We start from the raw sequence: 13,650 nt of genomic DNA, 5'->3' as shown, positions 1-13,650 counted from the left end.
GAAGGTGCTCTGGTCAGATGAAACCAAAATTGAACTTTTTGGCAACAATGCAAAACGTTATGTTTGGCGTAAAAGCAACACAGCTGAACACACCATCCCCACTGTCAAACATGGTGGTGGCAGCATCATGGTTTGGGCCTGCTTTTCTTCAGCAGGGACAGGGAAGATGGTTAAAATTGATGGGAAGATGGATGGAGCCAAATACAGGACCATTCTGGAAGAAAACCTGATGGAGTCTGCAAAAGACCTGAGACTGGGACGGAGATTTGTCTTCCAACAAGACAATGATCCAAAACATAAAGCAACATCTACAATGGAATGGTTCAATAATAAACATATCCAGGTGTTAGAATGGCCAAGTCAAAGTCCAGACCTGAATCCAATCGAGAATCTGTGGAAAGAACTGAAAACTGCTGTTCACAAATGCTCTCCATCCAACCTCACTGAGCTCGAGCTGTTTTGCAAGGAGGAATGGGAAAAAATTTCAGTCTCTCGATGTGCAAAACTGATAGAGACATACCCCAAGCGACTTACAGCTGTACTCACAGCAAAAGGTGGCGCTACAAAGTATTAACTTAAGGGGGCTGAATAATTTTGCACACCCAATTTTTCAGTTTTTGATTTGTTAAAAAAGTTTTAAATATCCAAAAAATGTCGTTCCACTTCATGATTGTGTCCCACTTGTTGTTGATTCTTCACAAAAAAATACAGTTTTATATCTTTATGTTTGAAGCCTGAAATGTGGCAAAAGGTCGCAAAGTTCAAGGGGGCTGAATACTTTCGCAAGGCACTGTATGTCTTGTGACTGATAGGAAGAGAGCACTTACGCATTTCCTGACCCGGAGACAGACAGAACACTCTTCTACCCACAATACCTTGGTGCTATTAGAAACACATATGACTTTTGACTTCTCGGAAGGGGGGGAGTTGTTATGTGGTTTCCATGGTTTCCGCCAAGCAGTTGTTATTGTTGTTGGGGATCCTCTCCCATTTCTTCCACCTCTTGTATAACAACCTGCTCTTGTCCCTGACTCTAAACGGTTGAAGTAATCTAGCACCCCTCTCCTCATTTCTCCTCAGAAAGCTATCTGCCTCTCTCCATCTCCTCCTCTCCTCATGTCTCCTTCAGAAAGCTATCTGTCTCTCTCCATCTCCTCTTCTCCTCATGTCTCCTTCAGAAAGCTGTCTGTCTCTCTCCATCTCCTCCTCTCATCATGTCTCCTTCAGAAAGCTATCTGTCTCTCTCCATCTCCTCCTCTCCTCATGTCTCCTTCAGAAAGCTATCTGTCTCTCTCCATCTCCTCTTCTCCTCATGTCTCCTTCAGAAAGCTGTCTGTCTCTCTCCATCTCCTCCTCTCCTCATGTCTACTTCAGAAAGCTATCTGTCTCTCTCCATCTCCTCTTCTCCTCATGTCTCCTCAGAAAGCTATCTGTCTCTCTCCATCTCCTCTTCTCCTCATGTTTCCTTCAGAAAGCTATCTGTCTCTCTCCATCTCCTCATGTCTCCTTCAGAAAGCTATCTGTCTCTCCATCTCCTCTTCTCCTTATGTCTCCTCATGTCTACTTCAGAAAGCTGTCTGTCTCTCTCCATCTCCTCTTCTCCTCATGTCTCCTCAGAAAGCTATCTGTCTCTCTCCATCTCCTCCTCTCCTCATGTCTCCTCATGTCTCCTCATGTCTCATTCAGAAAGCTGTCTGTCTCTCTCCATCTCCTCATGTCTCCTCAGAAAGCTATCTGTCTCTCTCCATCTCCTCTTCTCCTTATGTCTCCTCATGTCTACTTCAGAAAGCTATCTGTCTCTCTCCATCTCCTCTTCTCCTCATGTCTCCTCAGAAAGCTATCTGTCTCTCTCCATCTCCTCCTCTCCTCATGTCTCCTCATGTCTCCTCATGTCTCATTCAGAAAGCTGTCTGTCTCTCTCCATCTCCTCCTCTCCTCATGTCTCCTTCAGAAAGCTATCTGTCTCCATCTCCTCTTCTACTCATGTCTCCACAGAAAGCTATCTGTCTCTCTCCATCTCCTCTTCTCCTCATGTCTCCTTCAGAAAACTGTCTGTCTCTCTCCATCTCCTCTTCTCCTCATGTCTCCTTCAGAAAGCTGTCTGTCTCTCTCCATCTCCTCTTCTCCTCATGTCTCCTCAGAAAACGGTCTGTCTCTCTCCATCTCCTCTTCTCCTCATGTCTCCTCAGAAAGCTGTGTCTCTCTCCATCTCCTCTTCTCCTCATGTCTCCTCAGAAAGCTGTCTGTCTCTCTCCATCTCCTCTTCTACTCATGTCTCCTCATGTCTCCTCAGAAAGCTGTCTGTCTCTCTCCATCTCCTCTTCTCCTCATGTCTCCTCAGAAAGCTGTCTGTCTCTCTCCATCTCCTCTTCTCTTCATGTCTCCTTCAGAAAGCTGTCTGTCTCTCTCAATCTCCTCTTGTCTCCTTAAGAAAGCTGTCTGTCTTTCTCCATCTCCTCTTCTCCTCATGTCTCCTCAGAAAGCTGTCTGTCTCTCTCCATCTCCTCTTCTCTTCATGTCTCCTTCAGAAAGCTGTCTGTCTCTCTCCATCTCCTCTTGTCTCCTTCAGAAAGCTGTCTGTCTCTCTCTCTCCATAATCCTCTTCTCCTCTTGTCTCCTCAGAAAGCTGTCTGTCTCTCTCCATCTGCTCTTCTCCTCATGTCTCCTTCAGAAAGCTGTCTGTCTCTCTCCATCTCCTCTTGTCTCCTCAGAAAGCTGTCTGTCTCTCTCCATCTCCTCTTCTCCTCTTGTCTCCTCAGAAAGCTGTCTGTCTCTCTCCATCTCCTCTTGTCTCCTCAGAAAGCTCTCTGTCTCTCTCCATCTCCTCTTGTCTCCTCAGAAAGCTCTCTGTCTCTCTACATCTCCTCTTGTCTCCTCAGAAAGCTGCATGTCTCTCTCCATCTCCTATTCTCCTCTTGTCTCCTCAGAAAGCTGTCTGTCTCCCTCCATCTCCTCTTGTCTCCTCAGAAAGCTGTATGTCTCTCTCCATCTCCTCTTGTCTCCTCAGAAAGCTGTATGTCTCTCTCCATCTCCTATTCTCCTCTTGTCTCCTCAGAAAGCTGTCTGTCTCCCTCCATCTCCTCTTGTCTCCTCAGAAAGCTCTCTGTCTCTCTACATCTCCTCTTGTCTCCTCAGAAAGCTGTATGTCTCGCTCCATCTCCTATTCTCCTCTTGTCTCCTCAGAAAGCTGTCTGTCTCCCTCCATCTCCTCTTGTCTCCTCAGAAAGCTGTATGTCTCCCTCCATCTCCTCTTGTCTCCTCAGAAAGCTGTCTGTCTCTCTCCATCTCCTCTTGTCTCCTCAGAAAGCTGTCTGTCTCTCTCCATCTCCTCTTGTCTCCTCAGAAAGCTGTCTGTCTCTCTCCATCTCCTCTTGTCTCCTCAGAAAGCTGTATGTCTCTCTCCTATTCTCCTCTTGTCTCCTCAGAAAGCTGTATGTCTCTCTCCTATTCTCCTCTTGTCTCCTCAGAAAGCTGTCTGTCTCCCTCCATCTCCTCTTGTCTCCTCAGAAAAATGTGAAGAAGCAGCCAAGCTGTATGTCTCTCTCCATCTCCTCTTCTCCTCTTGTCTCCTCAGAAAGCTGTCTGTCTCCCTCCATCTCCTCTTGTCTCCTCAGAAATCTGTGAAGAAGCAGCCAAGCTGTATGTCTCTCTCCATCTCCTCTTGTCTCCTCAGAAATCTGTGAAGAAGCAGCCAAGCTGTCTGTCTCTCTCCATCTCCTCTTGTCTCCTCAGAAATCTGTGAAGAAGCAGCCAAGCTGTCTGTCTCCCTCCATCTCCTCTTGTCTCCTCAGAAATCTGTGAAGAAGCAGCCAAGCTGTATGTCTCCCTCCATCTCCTCTTGTCTCCTCAGAAATCTGTGAAGAAGCAGCCAAGCTGTATGTCTCTCTCCATCTCCTCTTGTCTCCTCAGAAATCTGTGAAGAAGCAGCCAAGCTGTCTGTCTCTCTCCATCTCCTCTTGTCTCCTCAGAAATCTGTGAAGAAGCAGCCAAGCTGTATGTCTCTCTCCTATTCTCCTCTTGTCTCCTCAGAAAGCTGTCTGTCTCTCTCCATCTCCTCTTGTCTCCTCAGAAAGCTGTCTGTCTCCCTCCATCTCCTCTTGTCTCCTCAGAAATCTGTGAAGAAGCAGCCAAGCTGTATGTCTCTCTCCATCTCCTATTCTCCTCTTGTCTCCTCAGAAAGCTGTCTGTCTCTCTCCATCTCCTCTTGTCTCCTCAGAAAGCTGTCTGTCTCCCTCCATCTCCTCTTGTCTCCTCAGAAATCTGTGAAGAAGCAGCCAAGCTGTATGTCTCTCTCCATCTCCTATTCTCCTCTTGTCTCCTCAGAAAGCTGTCTGTCTCCCTCCATCTCCTCTTGTCTCCTCAGAAATCTGTGAAGAAGCAGCCAAGCTGTCTGTCTCTCTCCATCTCCTCTTGTCTCCTCAGAAAGCTGTCTGTCTCCCTCCATCTCCTCTTGTCTCCTCAGAAATCTGTGAAGAAGCAGCCAAGCTGTCTGTCTCTCTCCATCTCCTCTTGTCTCCTCAGAAATCTGTGAAGAAGCAGCCAAGCTGTATGTCTCTCTCCATCTCCTATTCTCCTCTTGTCTCCTCAGAAAGCTGTCTGTCTCCCTCCATCTCCTCTTGTCTCCTCAGAAATCTGTGAAGAAGCAGCCAAGCTGTCTGTCTCTCTCCATCTCCTCTTGTCTCCTCAGAAAGCTGTCTGTCTCCCTCCATCTCCTCTTGTCTCCTCAGAAATCTGTGAAGAAGCAGCCAAGCTGTCTGTCTCTCTCCATCTCCTCTTGTCTCCTCAGAAAGCTGTCTGTCTCTCTCCATCTCCTCTTGTCTCCTCAGAAATCTGTGAAGAAGCAGCCAAGCTGTCTGTCTCTCTCCATCTCCTCTTGTCTCCTCAGAAAGCTGTCTGTCTCTCTCCATCTCCTCTTGTCTCCTCAGAAATCTGTGAAGAAGCAGCCAAGCTGTCTGTCTCTCTCCATCTCCTCTTGTCTCCTCAGAAAGCTGTGAAGAAGCAGCCAAGCTGTCTGTCTCCCTCCATCTCCTCTTGTCTCCTCAGAAATCTGTGAAGAAGCAGCCAAGCTGTCTGTCTCCCTCCATCTCCTCTTGTCTCCTCAGAAAGCTGTCTGTCTCCCTCCATCTCCTCTTGTCTCCTCAGAAAGCTGTCTGTCTCCCTCCATCTCCTCTTGTCTCCTCAGAAATCTGTGAAGAAGCAGCCAAGCTGTCTGTCTCTCTCCATCTCCTCTTGTCTCCTCAGAAAGCTGTCTGTCTCCCTCCATCTCCTCTTGTCTCCTCAGAAATCTGTGAAGAAGCAGCCAAGCTGTCTGTCTCTCTCCATCTCCTCTTGTCTCCTCAGAAAGCTGTCTGTCTCCCTCCATCTCCTCTTGTCTCCTCAGAAAGCTGTCTGTCTCTCTCCATCTCCTCTTGTCTCCTCAGAAAGCTGTCTGTCTCCCTCCATCTCCTCTTGTCTCCTCAGAAATCTGTGAAGAAGCAGCCAAGCTGTCTGTCTCTCTCCATCTCCTCTTGTCTCCTCAGAAAGCTGTCTGTCTCCCTCCATCTACTCTTGTCTCCTCAGAAATCTGTGAAGAAGCAGCCAAGCTGTCTGTCTCTCTCCATCTCCTCTTGTCTCCTCAGAAATCTGTGAAGAAGCAGCCAAGCTGTCTGTCTCCCTCCATCTCCTCTTGTCTCCTCAGAAATCTGTGAAGAAGCAGCCAAGCTGTCTGTCTCCCTCCATCTCCTCTTGTCTCCTCAGAAATCTGTGAAGAAGCAGCCAAGCTGTATGTCTCTCTCCATCTCCTCTTGTCTCCTCAGAAATCTGTGAAGAAGCAGCCAAGCTGTCTGTCTCTCTCCATCTCCTCTTGTCTCCTCAGAAATCTGTGAAGAAGCAGCCAAGCTGTCTGTCTCTCTCCATCTCCTCTTGTCTCCTCAGAAATCTGTGAAGAAGCAGCCAAGCTGTCTGTCTCTCTCCATCTCCTCTTGTCTCCTCAGAAATCTGTGAAGAAGCAGCCAAGCTGTCTGTCTCTCTCCATCTCCTCTTGTCTCCTCAGAAATCTGTGAAGAAGCAGCCAAGCTGTATAATTCATGTATTTCAAAAGTTAGAAAACAGATGCGTTTAATTAATTGTTATCAAACCTGGATAAAACTAAAAACATTTAAAAAGTATTAATTGAAATGCTCTACCTACTGCTATATCCTTCTGTTGATCTCCTCTCCTCCTTGATCTGTCTCTCTCCATCTCCTCTTCTATTTGATCTCTCTGTCTATTTTGCTAAAACCTCCTCGTGGCAAATAGTCTCAGTACTCTACCTCTGATAGCAGATACAAGCACCAGTCACCAGGCAGACACTGGGCTAGTCATACCAAATGGGCACAAGATAAATAACACGACTAAAACCCAAAGTTGAAGCGCATACAGCTGCAGACCTCATAATAAATAAAAACCTAAATGAATTCAGATTAATAAAATACAAATAAAAAATAAATAAGAACGTTTGTTACTTTCCTTTGTTGCTTGTCACATTTATATTAGAACGACATTGAAAGTTTGATTTGTTGAGTACCACAGATACAATTTGAAAATGTTGATGCTGATTTGAAACGGAAGGTGTTATGACTCAAGCGGTGGTCACAGCCAACGATGAACCTCGTTTTTCTCCCCTCTCCTCTCCTCCTTCCTTCTCATGTTCTCTGTTGTAAGACTGCTTGTCAATGTCGGTTAAGGTGAATTCATGGAGTTTCAATTTCAAAACATGGAACTGCATTCAAAATAATTAAAGTCTAGTGAATTTTACACATGCCTGTTTTTTTAAACAATTTGTATCATAAAAAAGGTCATCTTTATTTTCCTATGAGTAAAAACATAAACAACTTTTGAAAATAAGGAGGGGTGGGGGGCAGTTGAAATAAGGAGGGGTGGGGGGCAATTGAAATAAGGAGGGGTGGGGGGCAATTGAAATAAGGAGGGGTGGGGGGCAGTTGAAATAAGGAGGGGTGGGGGGCAGTTGAAATAAGGAGGGGTGGGGAGCAGTTGGAATAAGGAGGGGTGGGGGGGGCAGTTGGATTAAGGAGGGGTGGGGGGGCAGTTGACATGTGGGGGGGGCAGTTGAAATAAGGAGGGGTTGGGGGGGCAGTTGACATGTGGGGGGCAGTTGAAATAAGGAGGGGTGGGGGGGCAGTTGACATTGGAATAAGGAGGAGTGGGGGGGGCAGTTGAAATAAGGAGGGGTGGGGGGGCAGTTGACATTGGAATAAGGAGGAGTGGGGGGGGCAGTTGAAATAAGGAGGGGTGGGGGCAGTTGAAATAAGGAGGGGTGGGGGGGCAGTTGGAATAAGGAGGGGTGGGGGGGGCAGTTGGATTAAGGAGGGGTGGGGGGGGCAGTTGACATGTGGGGGGGGCAGTTGAAATAAGGAGGGGTGGGGGGGCAGTTGACATGTGGGGGGGCAGTTGAAATAAGGAGGGGTGGGGAGCAGTTGAAATAAGGAGGGGTGGGGGGCAGTTGAAATAAGGAGGGGTGGGGAGCAGTTGAAATAAGGAGGGGTGGGGGGCAGTTGAAATAAGGAGGGGTGGGGGGCAGTTGAAATAAGGAGGGGTGGGGAGCAGTTGAAATAAGGAGGGGTTGGGGGGGCAGTTGACATGTGGGGGGCAGTTGAAATAAGGAGGGGTGGGGGGGCAGTTGACATTGGAATAAGGAGGAGTGGGGGGGCAGTTGGAATAAGGAGGGGTGGGGTGGCAGTTGAACAGTATTTTAGTCTAAATTTGGACTGTTTGGACTGTAATCTATGGTAATCTATGGTCTGTCAGTCTAATTTTGGGCTGTAATCTATGGTCTGTCAATCTAATTTTGGGCTGTAATCTATGGTCTGTCAATCTATGAATCTGTACAGTATAATTATATTATTGTTGTTGTCTTTATTGTGTAATAAATGTATTTCTACATACCTCTGAGACTAGTGTTCTGTTTGGGTTGTGACTGTGCGGTGAAGATCAGTGAGGTTATTATACACTTGATAGCCATAACCAACGGTAATTTGATTCTTATTAGGCTAAACAGTTTGATTAGTGTTAGTTGAAGCAGTTTGATTCGTGTTAGTCGAAGCAGTTTGATTCGTATTAGTCTAAACAGTTTGATTCGTATTAGTTTAAAACCTGTTGATGCCAGGAGTTCCTCTGTAGGAACACCCTCCCCCCCGTTCAGCTCAAACGGTGGCGCATGGAACGCAAAAATATTCTTAAAAATATTTAACCTCCACACATTATTAAGTCCAATAGCTCAAATGAAAGATAAACACCTTGTTCATCTACCCAGCATGTCAGATTTTTAAAATGTTTTACGGCGAAAACACACCACACATTTATATTAGACCACCACCGAAACAAAGACAAGCGGCAGCCATTTTGTCCCAGAAAATATAAAATTATAAAAGCAGGATTAAAAAATAAATCGCTCACTAACCTTTTGAAAATCTTCATCAGATGACAGTGATAGGACATGTTACACAGTACATTTTTTTTTTTTCAATAATATGCCATATATATCCATAAATGTCCATTTACAGTGTACTCATGTTCAGAAATTACTCAAAAATGCCCGCAGGAAACCTAGGTAGCTCGGCAAGATAACGTAAATAGACATCATAAACTTTGGCTAAATATACATGTTCTACATATAGTTAGAAAGATACACTGCTTCTTTATGCAACCGCTGTGTTAGATTTATTTTTAACGTTACAGAAATCGCACACTATTTCATATGCTGAGGCAGCGCTCAGTTCCAAGCTACATTTCCACGTAATGTTGGAGTCAACAGAAACACAGATTTAAGCATAAATATTCCCTTACCTTCGATGGTCTTCGTTCAGAATGTTCTGGAAGGGTTCATACTTACCCAATACATCGTTTGGTTTCAAGTCTTGCGTCTTTGTATTAGCTACTGCTAATAACATCAGCTGAAATGCACCCAAAACGTCCTCCGGTCCGGATAAGTTGCGCATCAAAACTTCAAAATTACACATTATATGTCGACTAAACAGGTCAAACTAAGTGCAGAAGCAAGCTTTATGATGTTTTAGACGTGCAAAACAAACTTCAATTCAACCGGGCATCGTTTGCTCTTCCCAGGAGTGCTGGCACAAAGGAATGGCTGTGACCAATTCGCGCCCTGACGCACAGGTTTTTTTATCGCGACACTTACTCCAACCACTCCTATAGGGCCAATTCTCGCGCGATTTGAACGATTGAACGCTCCAAAGAAAGAGGACATCTAGTGGAAGAGATGGAAAGTGTCCCCAGATCCATAAGTGGTCGGGAAGGGTGGGGGCATGACGTCAAAGTTGCTCCAACTTTCATGGCCACAAAAACTAGTTTGGAAGAATGCATGCCCTGTGAGTTCTGCTATACTTACAGACATAATTCCAACGGTTTTAGAAGCTTTAGAGTGTTTTCTATCCAATAATAATTATTATATGCATATATTAGCAATTTTTAATATTTTTTTTTTTCAGTTTACTAGGGGTACCCAATTTCTCCAAAGGGGGCGTAAATCTGCCTGGCATCAACAGGCTAAACAGTTTGATTCGTGTTAGTCGAAGCAGTTGGATTCTTATTAGTCGAAGCAGTTTGATTCGTATTAGTCTAAACAGTTTGATTCGTGTTAGTCGAAGCAGTTGGATTCTTATTAGTCGAAGCAGTTTGATTCGTATTAGTCTAAACAGTTTGATTCGTGTTAGTCGAAGCAGTTGGATTCTTATTAGTCGAAGCAGTTTGATTCTTATTAGTCGAAGCAGTTTGATTCGTGTTAGTCGAAGCAGTTTGATTCGTGTTAGTTGAAGCAGTTTGATTCTTATTAGTTGAAGCAGTTGGATTCTTATTAGTCTAAACAGTTTGGTTCTTATTAGTTGAAGCAGTTGGATTCTTATTAGTTGAAGCAGTTGGATTCTTATTAGTTGAAGCAGTTGGATTCTTATTAGTCTAAACAGTTTGGTTCTTATTAGTTGAAGCAGTTGGATTTTTATTAGTCGAAGCAGTTGGATTCTTATTAGTCTAAACAGTTTGATTCTTATTAGTCTAAACAGTTTGGTTCTTATTAGTTGAAGCAGTTGGATTCTTATTAGTTGAAGCAGTTGGATTCTTATTAGTTGAAGCAGTTGGATTCTTATTAGTCTAAACAGTTTGGTTCTTATTAGTTGAAGCAGTTGGATTCTTATTAGTTGAAGCAGTTGAGCTCAATTGAATAACTCCTGTTGCTTTTACTTGTATTACATACAGTTTTATTAAGTCATTTCTCCAAATGTCCCTGTAGCCCTATCCAGCACTCTGCAAATTCACAGACTTTGTGAAAACAGACCGTTTTCTTATGAAAGCCACTCAATATAGGTTGTCAGCGTGGTTACTCCAATGGCAAGCCTTTCAACAGTTTCTACACGATTATCCTCATGGGTTTTCTCTCAACATGTTATTTTCAAAGACTCCTGTATTTCATCAACCCTGGGATTATTTGAGCATCTCTTGTGATACCATAGCACTGGTTATTTGCTGCCGGGGATGTCTGAGAACATGAGATAATGACATCATTATCACTGCTCCTAGACTAGAGTCCATCAGTGGATACTTCCCAAATGGCACCCTATTCCCTATATAGACCGTAGGACTCTGGTCAAAAGTAGTGCACTATATAGGGAATAGGGAACCATTTGGGGTGCAAGCTTCTGAGAAGCCAGTTAAGGCTTTTACATCTTATAGCCATCTCAGACAGGCAGACAGGCAGACAGAGATAGAGACAGACAGACAGAGACACAGACAGACAGACAGACAGACAGACAGACAGACAGACAGACAGACAGACAGACAGACAGACAGAGACACAGACAGACAGACAGACAGACAGACAGACAGACAGAGAGACAGACAGACAGACAGACAGACAGACAGACAGACAGACAGACAGACAGACAGACAGACAGACAGACAGACAGACAGACACATGCGACTCGTAACAAGACTAAGTAATTAGCTTGATAAATGAATGGTCTGAATCTATAAGATAAATATAACACTATAGTTACAGTAATAGAACACTATAGTTACAGTAATAGAACACTATAGTTACAGTATTAGAACACTATAGTTACAGTATTAGAACACTATAGTTACAGTAATAGAACACCATAGTTACTGTAATAGAACACTATAGTTACTGTAATAGAACACTATAGTTACTGTAATAGAACACTATAGTTACAGTAATAGAACACTATAGTTACAGTAATAGAACACTATAGTTACAGTAATAGAACACTGTAGTTACAGTAATAGAACACTATAGTTACAGTAATAGAACACTATAGTTACAGTAATAGAACACTATAGTTACAGTAATAGAACACTATAGTTACTGTAATAGAACACTATAGTTACTGTAATAGAACACTATAGTTACAGTAATAGAACACTATAGTTACAGTAATAGAACACTATAGTTACAGTAATAGAACACTATAGTTACTGTAATAGAACACTATAGTTACAGTAATAGAACACTATAGTTACAGTAATAGAACACTATAGTTACTGTAATAGAACACTATAGTTACTGTAATAGAACACTATAGTTACAGTAATAGAACACTGTAGTTACAGTAACAGAACACTATAGTTACAGTAATAGAACACTATAGTTACAGTAATAGAACACTATAGTTACTGTAATAGAACACTATAGTTACTGTAATAGAACACTATAGTTACAGTAATAGAACACTGTAGTTACAGTAACAGAACACTATAGTTACAGTAATAGAACACTATAGTTACAGTAATAGAACACTGTAGTTACAGTAATAGAACACTATAGTTACAGTAATAGAACACTATAGTTACAGTAATAGAACACTATAGTTACAGTAATAGAACACTATAGTTACTGTAATAGAACACTATAGTTACTGTAATAGAACACTATAGTTACAGTAATAGAACACTATAGTTACTGTAACAGAACACTATAGTTACAGTAATAGAACACTATAGTTACAGTAATAGAACACTGTAGTTACAGTAATAGAACACTATAGTTACAGTAATAGAACACTATAGTTACAGTAATAGAACACTATAGTTACTGTAATAGAACACTATAGTTACAGTAATAGAACACTATAGTTACAGTAATAGAACACTATAGTTACTGTAATAGAACACTATAGTTACTGTAATAGAACACTATAGTTACAGTAATAGAACACTGTAGTTACAGTAACAGAACACTATAGTTACAGTAATAGAACACTATAGTTACAGTAATAGAACACTATAGTTACTGTAATAGAACACTATAGTTACTGTAATAGAACACTATAGTTACAGTAATAGAACACTGTAGTTACAGTAACAGAACACTATAGTTACAGTAATAGAACACTATAGTTACAGTAATAGAACACTGTAGTTACAGTAATAGAACACTATAGTTACAGTAATAGAACACTATAGTTACAGTAATAGAACACTATAGTTACAGTAATAGAACACTATAGTTACAGTAATAGAACACTATAGTTACTGTAATAGAACACTATAGTTACTGTAATAGAACACTATAGTTACAGTAATAGAACACTATAGTTACTGTAACAGAACACTATAGTTACAGTAATAGAACACTATAGTTACAGTAATAGAACACTGTAGTTACAGTAATAGAACACTATAGTTACAGTAATAGAACACTATAGTTACAGTAATAGAACACTATAGTTACTGTAATAGAACACTATAGTTACAGTAATAGAACACTATAGTTACAGTAATAGAACACTGTAGTTACAGTAATAGAACATTATAGTTACTGTAATAGAACACTATAGTTACAGTAATAGAACACTATAGTTACTGTAATAGAACACTATAGTTACTGTAATAGAACACTATAGTTACAGTAATAGAACACTGTAGTTACAGTAACAGAACACTATAATTACAGTAATAGAACACTATAGTTACAGTAATAGAACACTGTAGTTACAGTAATAGAACACTATAGTTACAGTAATAGAACACTATAGTTACAGTAATAGAACACTATAGTTACTGTAATAGAACACTATAGTTACAGTAATAGAACACTATAGTTACAGTAATAGAACACTATAGTTACAGTAATAGAACACGATAGTTACAGTAACAGACCACTTTAGTTACAGTAATAGAACACTATATTTACAGTAATAGAACACTATAGTTACAGTAACAGAACACTATAGTTACAGTAATAGAACACTATAGTTACTGTAATAGAACACTATAGTTACTGTAATAGAACACTATAGTTACAGTAATAGAACACTATAGTTACAGTAATAGAACACTATAGTTACAGTAATAGAACACTATAGTTACAGTAATAGAACACTGTAGTTACAGTAACAGAACACTATAGTTACAGTAATAGAACACTATAGTTACTGTAATAGAACACTATAGTTACTGTAATAGAACACTATAGTTACAGTAATAGAACACTATAGTTACAGTAATAGAACACTATAGTTACTGTAATAGAACACTATAGTTACAGTAACAGACCACTTTAGTTACAGTAATATAACACTATAGTTACAGTAATAGAACACTATAGTTGCAGTAATATAACACTATAGTTACTGTAATAGA

Source organism: Oncorhynchus mykiss, chromosome 18, assembly GCF_057628025.1.
Source record: "Oncorhynchus mykiss isolate SJ-2025 chromosome 18, ASM5762802v1, whole genome shotgun sequence".
Lineage (NCBI taxonomy): Eukaryota > Metazoa > Chordata > Actinopteri > Salmoniformes > Salmonidae > Oncorhynchus > Oncorhynchus mykiss.
This window is presented reverse-complemented; position numbering follows the sequence as displayed.